Here is an 11,588-nt window from a genome sequence, read left to right as displayed (position 1 = left end):
AGTCGAAAGCTTTAGCTGCCAAAAGGCTTGATCATTAGCACTCAGACACAAAGCAGTTTAGAAATGGGCTCCTTCATTATCACTCATGTAATGATTAATCTTAATTCTCAATTACACACAAAAAGAGAAGGGGCGCAGCTGCACTTTTGATCCTTTCAGAACTGGTTCATCTGAAGGATAGTTCGAGATCATCCCTGCAGCAGTCACGGCAGTGTGGGATGATACCTGCTCTGTACTACCTCCTCCTTGGCTGTGCTGGGCTTTGCAAACTTTGCAAATGTTTATACCTCAGACACAGACTGTTTGAGCAAGTTTAATCCTACCCTTTTTCTCTGCTTTCAGTAGAGGGGAAATACAGGGAAGAATAGGACTCACCTTCTTTTTGGAGTGTGATCTGTCCTCCTCTTTAGCTGCTTTGCTATTTTTCCCAGCTCTGGAAAGCTTCTGCTCCCCAGACTGCTTGATGGTGATTTTGATCTCAGGAGGGCAAATATAGTTCTCCAAGTTCTTTGGGGGCTTCTTAGCTCTCTTGGTGGTCTGGATCTTTAGTTTTAAACTCCCCTCTGTGAAGTTAGCCTCTTTGATGGAAAACTCCTGCTCCTCCAAGCCATCTCCTGCCACCCATTTCTCGCTGTCTGCATTGGAAGTGGAATCCACATCTCTCCCAGAACCCAGCTCATCCTCTTCCTCGGGCTCCAGCCTCTCACCGCTCACCGGGATCCCTTTCCCTGAGGCTGTTGCAGGCAGCATCGTCTCCCCTGCGCAGCTGGAGGCAGGTGGAGGCTTTACGGAGGTGACAGCGGCTGGCAGAAAGTCTGCCTCACCCCCCCTCTGCCGGGAGCTGGCCAAAATCTCCCTGGGCTCCATAGCAATACCACAACGCCCTGGAGTTTTAAGAGAGGGAAGGAGAGTGCAGGAGGGGATGAGGAGAGCAAGGGCAGGTACGATCCCAGGGAATGAATGGTAGCTGTCTGCTGGATTCAATGTCCCAATCGCCCAGAGGCTGCAAGGAGTTTAGAAGAGACCAAATCTGCCACTGTCAAAACAAAGGAGAAGAAAAAAACAAAGTTAACATACACACACACACACATGTATTGAAGATGACTGAAAAAGGACAGGCTTGGCTTTCTCCTACAGCATCTCAAGAGCCTTCCTTGAAGCAAAATGGGAAGCAATGCTAGCCGGCATTTCTGAGGGCTGGATCTGGTATTGCAAAGGAACAATAGTCATGTGTTTGCTAATTTGATTAAAATGTATAAATATATAAAAAGAAAACAAACAAAAAATCCAAAAACCGGTGTACAGATGCAAACACCTTCAGCTCTGGACTTGCAAAATAAATGAGAGAGAAACCAGCTCTCCACACCCATGAACCTCCTTGTTACTTCAAAATGCTAACTGTCACACAGATTTTTAGAGAGAAAAGAAACAGAGGCAGACACTCTCTTGCCTCAGGTTAAACAACATCCCAGTGATCAGAGCAAAGAAAAGATAGTGTTGCCCTGTGAATGAGGCAGAAAATCTTCAAACTCCCTATTTCCCCACTTCCCAAGCAAGAGAGAGGACCTTGGCTGCCATTTATTCTGGGGTGAACTCTGTTTTGGGTGAACTATTTATCACACGCTGGGCCAGGCACATGCTGCCTGCAGCCCCAGATGCTCCCTGAGATGCTGGAAATGCAGGAGGTTCCATCCTGGTCTCTTGCAGGGCATATCAGGAACCCAGGTACTAAGGATGATGGTGGAAAACTAAAGTTGACATTTTCTGGAGTTCTTCATGTCCTTGGGTACCACTGCTCTATGGCAGAGACCTGGGCTCACTGAAGTCTCATCCTTTCAAATGCAGGCTTTCTTTAAAGCATCCCAGATTGAACTCTTTGAAAAGGAAGCACTTTTATTGAGCCCCTCACAAAGTATTGGCCAAAGCTAGTGGGAGAAGCAGTAAATGTTCAACTGAGGCAAAAGATGTATCATAGAAAGCTAAGCCAAATCCCAAACATTTGGTTAAAAAAAAATACACATAGGGTGTTTTTGAAGATGTTGAGGCACTTTCATATCCTATGTAGCCACCTTCCACTGCTCATTGCAATAAACCATTTTAGGCTACAAAATTAGGAGAAGATCACCTCAGAGAGAAACAAAGGTATTTTCTGCTACTTTAGCAGAAACAGCAGTCTGGTAGGTCAGAGAAGTAACACTTCTGGCACACAGAGAAGGAAACAAGAAGGTGCTGCCAGGAGTAGGTGCTGGGGGTGTAGACCTACTCTTTTCAGTAGTAGCTCCCTGCTAGATTAGCTCTGCTGCACTGCCAAACCCCACCCCTTGACCAACTGCAAGCAAGATCTGAGTACAGCCAGGAATTTCCCAGGCCATTCTTAGCAGCAATAAACCGCAAAGGAGAAACAGAAATCATCTTGCTACGTATCATCAAATCACAACAGCGTTATCAGTGTAGACTACTTCAAAGCACAGCTCACCAAGAAAAAAAAAAACATGTCCTTGTACCACTGGCTTCTTTCTGTTTTTTAAAAATACCTTTCATAAGCTTAAAATTAAAAAGAAGTAATAAGAAGTACTTATTGGATCACAGCCATGGGTCACTTGTCTAGCCCTGGTACATACGGCTACTAATGAAAAGTCCTAAGCATCCTAGAGCTGCATGAAATCGTTGGGTGACTTCCACCAAGGTCCCAGCAGGCATAAATTCAAATAAAGTTCCCAAAAATGGCACAAGCTGACAGCCCAAGGAGGGGTGTGTGTGAGGGGGGTAGGAAGACCTATCACAGAGCCTCAACTGCTGTCTGGTCTTAGAGGTGGTTTCTGTAGCTTGTGGTAGATGGATGTACACCATAAAACCACTTATGCTTAAGTTGCATATCTTCTGGCCTTAGGGAGGAGCACCATTTCCCACAGCAAGTCTCATTTAAGGTGATTTTGAAGAACTAACAGACTCAAGGTGTCCTGCCCTCCTGCCTTGACTCACCCTGTGGTCAGCAACTCTCTCCACCTCACCAACTGTGAAACCAGGATCATGCTTACCTCATTCAAACCCATTGTAGAGTGGATTAGTTAATGCTCTTACATAGTTTTGAATGCAAGTGTTTACCATGTGGTAGCCGCTAATTACTAACATAATTAGTACATTGCTAACATAATTAGTACATTAGTACCCAGTTGCAAGGAGCTGCTCCACCTAAACATCAACCTTGCACCTTGCCTCTCCTTTGTGCTTATGGCGGTGATGGGAGCGAGGGTTACCTTCCTCTTCCAACCAGTCCAATCAAAAAAAAAAAAAAAAAAAGACGTCCTATTTATCTGCCATTTCGCATTGTTAATCTCCTTGGAGAGGGACAAAATGTACACACACTCCTGGGCTGCAACACAAACACAAGGTGGTAAAAGCTCTGCTGTGCAGCATTCCAGGGAGTTACTGCTCTGGTATGCACGCATGTACAATGGGCACTCTGTGCTGGCCTCCGCCCACAGGCTTTTAACCTCTCTCCATGCTGGCAAAAAAGAGAAGGCTTCTGGCAGACAGCATCTGCTGTTGTCAGGAGCAGCAGCAGGCAGGGCAGCACGATGAGTCCCTATCAAGGGTACAGGGAAGGGACCACAGCCACTGGCATAATGAACCAACCCGCTTGGGACACTGCGTTGAATGTGATCTGAAATAAAACACGTGGCTACGAGTTGGAAAGGGTCTTCCAGGTTTTGAGTCATTGGGTGATGTTTTATGGAAAGTGACTAAGAAGCCAGGTTTCTGCTCCAAAGTCTGGCTGTGGGTCTTGGACCCAAGCTCTGGGTCATGATGCCCAAACACTCGTCTCTGCTTAGCCATGTGCCTCCAGGTCAGTAGAAACAAGTAACAGATGAATAAAGTCATTGCATTACACCGATGTCAGCTGAGCTCATGCCAAATCCACCTTCAAATCCCACTTAAAATATATTGGCCTCCTGTTCTGCTGAGAGTCTGCAGATGATGATATCACCAGACCCGCAGGTAGCAACAAATAACTCTGCACTCAAACGCCACGCGGAATTAACTGGGTCATTGTTTTAGGTATATCCTTACTCTCCTCCAGAGTTAGTTGTTAAATAACTTGGGTGCAGGGACATTATACTCGTCTTTCTTGTTTGGGCAGTCTACCTGTACTTTGACTAATTAGGAAACTTCACTTCAGGCTTCTGAATTTGTAACCTCTTTAGGAAACCTCCCCATCTCCCCTCTCCAGACTGCCTGTGAGTAGAAGGGATGGTGATGAGCACTTTCCTTCAGCAGCTCTTCTGCCTTAGCTGGCAATGTACACATCTGGAAATCCAGAGAAAAAGTGGGTTTTACAGGAAACCTCTAGCTGTATTTTAAACACTCGAGAGATGGGGGCTGCCTAGACTTTTAAGTGCTTGCCCAAAATGCCCTCCAGACCTCCAAGGCTCACCAGCATCAAGTCCCGCTCACCAGCATCTAGTCCCGCTCAACAGAGGTGTTTTACCGTCTGAACTGAGCTCCCGGAGGAAAGTATTTGCCATTAGCAGGATTCCTGCAGTCCAGTTAAATCTGAGGAGGATAATTCACAGATGAACAACAGCAAATTTCACAAAAGCTGGCATTAGCTCTTAGTTAGGGAGAGATTCACTCTTCTGATGAGTAATGAGAAATAATCAAATGCCTGCCTTGCTACGGGTGATTACATGTTCCTTATCAGCTCCTCTGGGAACCTCAAACACAGTTCTGGAGGCACAGGCCTGAAGTACAAGATCTCCCTTTGAGTCATACTAGATGGCTTCCATTAAGGGTTCTGAACATCCCCCCTTTTCCTGCCTCAGGCAACTACTCCTGCTTGCATGTATTCAGATGCCAGGGCTATAAAATGATTAAACTGAAAATTTGGTGAGGACAAAAACAGAGGTTAGAGCCCACAGCAGGGAGGAGAAATCCACCTATTTGGGGTTCTCCATGAAATGCAAGTGGGAATAACACTTGGCATGGCTTTTGCTCCAAGCACATGAGCCACCACATTAGTAACAAGCGAATGATAATTAGACAAACACAATCAAACCAGGTTCAGCTGCCCAGGGTCTGTGCTGCTGCTCTGATTTGCTCAAGCACTGGGAGCACCAGCAGAGAGCTCAGAGCAATATTAAGAGATGCTGCCCAGGTCTCATAGAACACTAATTCCAGCCATGACTGTAGCTAATGAGACTGGTTTTGTTTTATCCATGAAGTCCAAGACACCTTAGGATGAAAAAAGAAAAAAAAAAAGAAGAAATTCTATTTAATGTGTTCAAGAGAGGGGAAACTGAGGCATGAGTCAGAGTGTCACAGTGAATGTGAAGCGGAGCCCATATCTTCTCAAACCCCGCATCTATCATGTTGTCTTTGAATCTCACATTCTCTCCTGTGACATACAGTTAAGTCCCTAATCTCTGCAAAATATCAGAAATCTTGAAGCCTCTTTACACTTCATCTTTTAAAAACCATTCACCACAAAGCACTGGAGACTGTACAGAAATATTTAATGATGAGATATCCCCTTTCACTCCAAAGACTCCCGGGTTGCTTCCTTGATTATGTATGCCACCACTGAAATACAGCTGCCTCTGGGGCTGAGTCCAATGGACAACCCACATTACACCCAGGGGAAGTTTTTGGTCAGAAACCTGTTTTTATGAGAAGTGTCAGTGAAATTTCAGAATTCATCATGGGACATAAAAACCCAACAGCCTGGCATGCAGCAAGCTGCGCTGAACTCAGTTAACCCACAGTAGGAATACAAAATAATAATAATAATAAAAAGCTGCAACCTATTTCTTCATTATTGCTTTGAAAAAAACCTAGGAATTTCAAGCGCGGTTGTGGCCAAGGAGCATGCGCTGCCAGATGACCATCAGCAGAATTTTGGTGCAGATCAGGAAGAGGAATCTGATCACACTTCTATCAGATGGACCAGAGCACACAAGATGAAGGTTAAGCCTTCCTTTATGCCACCTTAGGGGCAGTTCCAGAAGAGAGTCATAAAGCTAGCATTGTGCAGACAAGTGACATAGTATGATGCAATACGAAGTCTGCTGGGATAGAATTAAGCCACTGTTTTTTGTTTTTTTTTTTTTAACAAACTTGAACCAGGAGAATGAGTTTATACCAGATCAGTATCACGCACCAGTAGCGTATTTAATCTGCCACTCAGAGCCCTGAAGCTAGATTTATTGCATCTTTAGACCACAGCCTTAGTTATTTCCCATGGCCATGACACCCTGAAAGAGCAACCTAGCTTTGGAAGAGAGCTGGAAAAAGGACTGTGACAGCTATTTTCCATCCGCAATATGGATCCCATAGGAAACACCCTCTCCCTTTCACCCACCTTTCACCCTGAAACAGGGCAGAAGCACTTCCCCTTCAAGTAAAACTAATGAACATCATCTCTTGATAAAGAATCAGAGACGGCCTGGTGATGTCCCATTTCTGGCCAGACAGAGCCCTGAGCATCCTGCCCTAAGTGACCTTGTGCTGAGCAGCGTGGTAGACTAGACAATTTATGGAAGTCCTTCCAACACCAGACACTCTGTGCTACTCTGATCTATTTTTTGTGACCTCTGTCTCCAGAGCTGGGCAAACAAGTCTCTCTACTGCATGACATTTTTAAACATGCTGGAAAAATTCCCAGTTATAAGAAATACCCAGTTATAGGCATGTATAAAACAGATGTGGGAGTGCAACAGATAGAGCATGAGATCCTCAACTGGTGAGAAAAATTGCTAGTGAAATGACCATATGTGAATGCCCGTAATCCATAGATTACTTATAAAAATAACTGAACTATGACACATCAGTCATTTATAGGGTGGCTTAGGTGCTCAGGAGCTTTCACAAAACAAAGCTGGTTCCTCTCCATGTGTTCCTCTTGCCTCCAACATTGCTTTTGTTCCAGTCCTTCTGCCTCTGTCTCTGATTTTGCATGGGTTATACAAGGGCTTCCTCTGAAGGGAAGGGATCCAAACTCTCCCAGGTGTGGTCTATCCACATGAAAACAAGGAGCAGGGATTAATGGTAGTTACCAAAACAGCAGAATGTAATCTTCATTAATTTCCACGGGATTGCCCTGAGTCTAAGTGCTACCAGCCCTCTGCACCTCCGCCAGCGTGACTGAGTAATGCTGACTGATGGCTCTGCCCTGGCGTGGCCAAGCCCAGAAAAGGAAGCCAGGAAAAGCCACACTTGAGGGGAAAAGAGAAGATAACCTGAAGATCTCGCACAGCTGGATGAAGCTGCAATCATCCCGCTCAAGATAAAACAGAAGCTAATGAGAGCTCAAGAGTATCCAGAATTGTGGAAGTGTGCACATTACAGATGTGCATCTGATTTCTCAACATAGAGACATGAAGAGTAGATTATGGAATCATATTTGACTCCTTGATTGGGTTTGAGACTCTATAATTAGATCAGATAGCCACCTTTCTCTGTAAGCAACTATCGCGCAGTACTGAAGGGAGGGCCAGCTGAATGACTAAACAAATGACATGGCCATAAATTGCAAGGCCCATAAAAGAAATACTGCCCAAGGTGCAGCGGTGACAACAGCCAGCATAGTAAAGCGCCCATCTGCAGCAGGAGGAGAGATGCCCATCATGTTGCCCAAAGACTTTTACAAGCTCCTGCCTGAGAACTGTGCCAAGGTTTTACAAATCTAGTCACTCACAACCTAAAGCTGGGTGTCACGGAAGGCAGTATGGTCACCAGACCTGTAAACACCTCCTAATGCTGACTTCTGGTCTCTAAAGTGCCAGCCTCCTCCCACTTGTGTCCTCTGAGACAAACGCCGGTGCAGGACTGTTCTAAAGCTGGCCTCAGCTCACTGGATTTACACCTCTGAATCAAGGAATAGTGTTTGATCCTAATGACATCAATAGCTGGCATATCCTTTTTACCCATCACTCTTGTGAAGGTTCCAGGAAGCTAGAAAGCAGAATGAGATATCAGCTGCGCTCCAGCTCATTACAACACAAAAATCCAAGCCACAAGATTTGCCTGTGTCATGTCAACACCAGGTTGATGAGCTCCCACACCAAGCGTCATCACTCTTGGTGTGGTGAATAACCAAAGGTGACTCCTGAGATGATCCGAGAGAATACCAGGAGCACTCTGGTGGGTACAGCAGTGTGTGCCACCAGAAGGATGAAACTTACTCCATTAAAAGCAGCTGAAAAACTCATTGGGGAAAAGTATCACTGTGTACAAGAACAGGATTTCAAATGCTTACTCCGTTCTAGCCAATTCTTGCCAAGCGCACTATCGTGGAGGTAGTGGCAACAGTTCCAGGCTACAAATGGAAACTTTTATGGGTACTTAGGGAAAGGTTGTTGGCACAGAGATCAGCCACAGAAAGCAAAACCCTGCACAATTCCTTCATCTGTGTTACCAAACTTTCCTAGATTGACTCTGCTTTTGGAAAGCTGCCATCAGACACACTAGCCTCCTTCTAACACCGTCATGGTAGGGCAATAATCTCTTCTTCTCCCTCTGATCAAACATTTCCCTCTGCACCCTAAAACGTGTGGAAAACTATTCTTCTTTACAAATCATTAACAAGAGGTTTGTTTTTATTTACTGGTGCCATCACGGGACTTCTCCTTCCTCCTTTTTTTCCCCTCCTCCATCATTTCACTTTCACTTGCACAAATGCCAAATACACCAGCTTTCCCTCCCTTCAGGAAAAACAAAGAAATAAATAAAATAAAACAACACATCTGATAGGGAATGCACCAAGTCTTGGCTCAGCATCCATTCCTCAGAGACATAAGTGATGGCACAAGGAGGACCACAAAGGCTTCGGTCCAGATTATATCCTGTGCCCAGCCTAGAGGCTGTACAAACAACACATCACATATTACTCAATTCTGTGTACTTCAGACGAGACTAAGAATATGAAAGGCTGGATTTTGTCCATGCATGCTTGCACTGTGTCTTTCCATGCTGAGTAAGCAGTGGAGTGTTGCTTGGTGTTGTATAATGCATCCCCAGCATCAAGGGGGGACTGTGGGAAAAGAGGGCAAATAAAGGACAGGCAAGAAGAAGAGAAATAATTTGGAGTATTTAGAGGAAAGCACTGAGACTGCTTTGCCTTGCAGACTGTATCAATCTTTTGGCTTTGAGGGAAGAGGGAGTGTCTGGGTCAGCAAAATAAGAAATGTCGTTAAAGCCTCATGGATTGCAGAAGAAAAAGCAGGAGGCAAAAGCAGCGCAGGACAAAAGCGGATGTAGCTGGATGCGCACAGTGCAAAGAGCAGCCCGCGGTGCTGGGACAGCATCGTCAAGAGGCATAAACATTAGTCAGGATCAAGTCGGTGTGAAGACCTAAGGCCAGGAATAAAGGCAAGACAGCCGGCAGCTGCTATGGGCAAAGGAAAGCCAATAGCTTCACCTCTAATGAGGCTGAAGAGGAAGCGGTTACAGAAGTGCTGGGAGAAGCTGAGTCAGACAGGAGATAAGAGCCTGCCGAGTACCTGCACACCCAAAAGACCTCTGCAGCTGAACTACTTCATTGTGCTCTTTGTACGGCATTGCACACGTTGGACTCCCTCTGAGGCAGCAAATACGGTCAGGAGCACCAGAGTCATGACTCAAACTCCTATTCAAGCAGAACTGGGACTTCGGATTGTTATTCTCTTGTAATGCCACTGACTTCTGGAGGATGTTAAAGGTTGAGATGGGGTCAAAATTTGGGGGGATCAAAGGCTAAGTCAATCACGGTTGCCCCCTCTCTTCATTGGTGGCATATGAGTCTCTGTTTCCTAATCTGAGTCTTTCACTGAGGTTCCAATCAAGCAAAGTTTGGTTTGTGGGCTCTGATGAGTCAAGAGACCCCTGAATTGAGGCATCCATATCACTGCTGCCCAGCTGGAGATGGATGCAGGTTTGAATAGGGTTTCAGTTCCTACCTAGGGCCCCGCTGCAGCTTATTGTTATTTTAAATTGCTGCCCATACTGTTTTTTCAGAGGTTTTCCTTAAGGGCCCTGGGAGGTCTGTTCATTGAGCTAAGCCTGAAGAAGATGTTCCAGACTGAAACCCACACTTAAAAGACAGCAGGTTTTTGAGTAAATGAGTTTTCAAGTCTGATTGAAGGATGGAGAAGCAGGAGCTGGTGTGCATTAAGAATAGTCTGGGGTGCATTAAGAAGAGCGTGGCCAGCAGGTTGACAGCGGTTCTTCTCTCCCTCAACTCTGCCATAGTGAGGTCACATCTGGAGTACTGTGCCCAGTTCTGGACTCTCCAGTTCAAGAGAAACAAGGAGCTACTAGAGACAATGCAGCAGAAGGTGCAAAGATTATTAGGGAACTGGATTATCTCTCTTACAAAGAAAGGCTGAAAGACCTGGGTCCGCTTAACCTGAAGAAGTCTGAGAGGGGATCTTATCAATGTTTATTAATATCTAAAGCATGGGTGTCAAAAGGACAGGACTAGACTCCTCTCAGTGGTGCGCAGCAACAGGACAAGGGGCAATGGGAACAAACTGGAACATGGGAAGTTCCACCTGAAGATGAGGAGAAATTTCTTTGCTGTGAGGGTGATGAAGCCCTGGAACAGGCTGCCAACAGAAGTAGAGGATTCTCCTCATCTCATGGTATTCCAAACCTGCCTGCATGTGATCCAGGCAACCTGATTCAGGTGAAACTGCTCTAGCAGGGGGTTGGACTAGATGATCCCCAGAGGTCCCTTCCAACTCCCATCATTCTGTGATTCTATGACTCTGAGACCACCTCCTATGACACAGAAATGGGATCTCATGCAACCTACTCCTATAGTAAATGCCAATTATGACTCTTAGCCAGTAGAATTTGTAGGAACAGTGGCTCTCTCTTTAAGCCAAAAGATCTTTGTCAATTTTAGAATGCCTACAATGACACTTTTAATTTGTCTTGGCATCAGAAACCATGACTTCCATTTTTTTTTGTCCCGCTCACACACCAAAAGAAGACAGAAGCCTTCAACAAGCCCATTATCATACTCATTATCAGCTCTAAGTCCAGCGAGTTATACTGCAGCCCTAAAAGCATATGGTTAGAATAATCTAAAAGGGAAAAGTGTTTCCTCTTCTTCTCCCACTCTCACTTTTTCTGAATAAACTGGAAAAAAAAATAAAAAAGAGGAACAACTGACAGCTGGAGAGAATTTACTCAACCTTTCAGGAAGAAAATTGTCATCAAGCAAAGAGAAAGCATGACAATTTTCAGCCCATTAGGTGAAGGTTTATGGAAGTTGCAAGGATGTGAATATATGAGTTATTATTTTTAACTGTTTTGCAACCTTAGGAACAATGGTGTGTATAGTAACACTTTGCCCAGATGCCTGCTGTAATACTTTACATGTATTCAATACCATTCGAACACTTTAACTAAACTCCCCCAGTTAAGCTTCATGTCTTTGATCCCTTCTGAAAAAGAACTAAAGAATTCAGCAGAGAATTATTCTCCTGTGCAGAATTCTATGGAATCCCCACTATAGAGCTCCATAAGAAGGCTTGAGAGTGAAAAAGGAAAAAGAAGGGAAAAAAGAAAGAAAAAAAAAGAAGAAATAGAAAGACAAAAATTATGGA

At 44.8% G+C, this 11,588-nt stretch overlaps 1 pseudogene across 1 annotated transcript; it reads right to left on the bottom strand.

Moving 5' to 3' along the window:
• Positions 1 to 375: 375 nt before the first annotated feature.
• On the bottom strand, positions 376 to 1,031 carry LOC104498679 (annotated as a pseudogene). The gene has a single exon (XR_727830.1). The product of XR_727830.1 is annotated as an SET-binding protein pseudogene (transcript).
• Between the last annotated feature and the right edge of the window lie 10,557 nt (positions 1,032 to 11,588).

Source organism: Buceros rhinoceros, unplaced genomic scaffold, assembly GCF_000710305.1.
Source record: "Buceros rhinoceros silvestris isolate BGI_N320 unplaced genomic scaffold, ASM71030v1 scaffold26728, whole genome shotgun sequence".
Taxonomy (NCBI): domain Eukaryota; kingdom Metazoa; phylum Chordata; class Aves; order Bucerotiformes; family Bucerotidae; genus Buceros; species Buceros rhinoceros.
The sequence above is the reverse complement of the archived record's forward strand: the minus strand, read 5'-3'. Positions and strand labels throughout refer to the sequence as shown.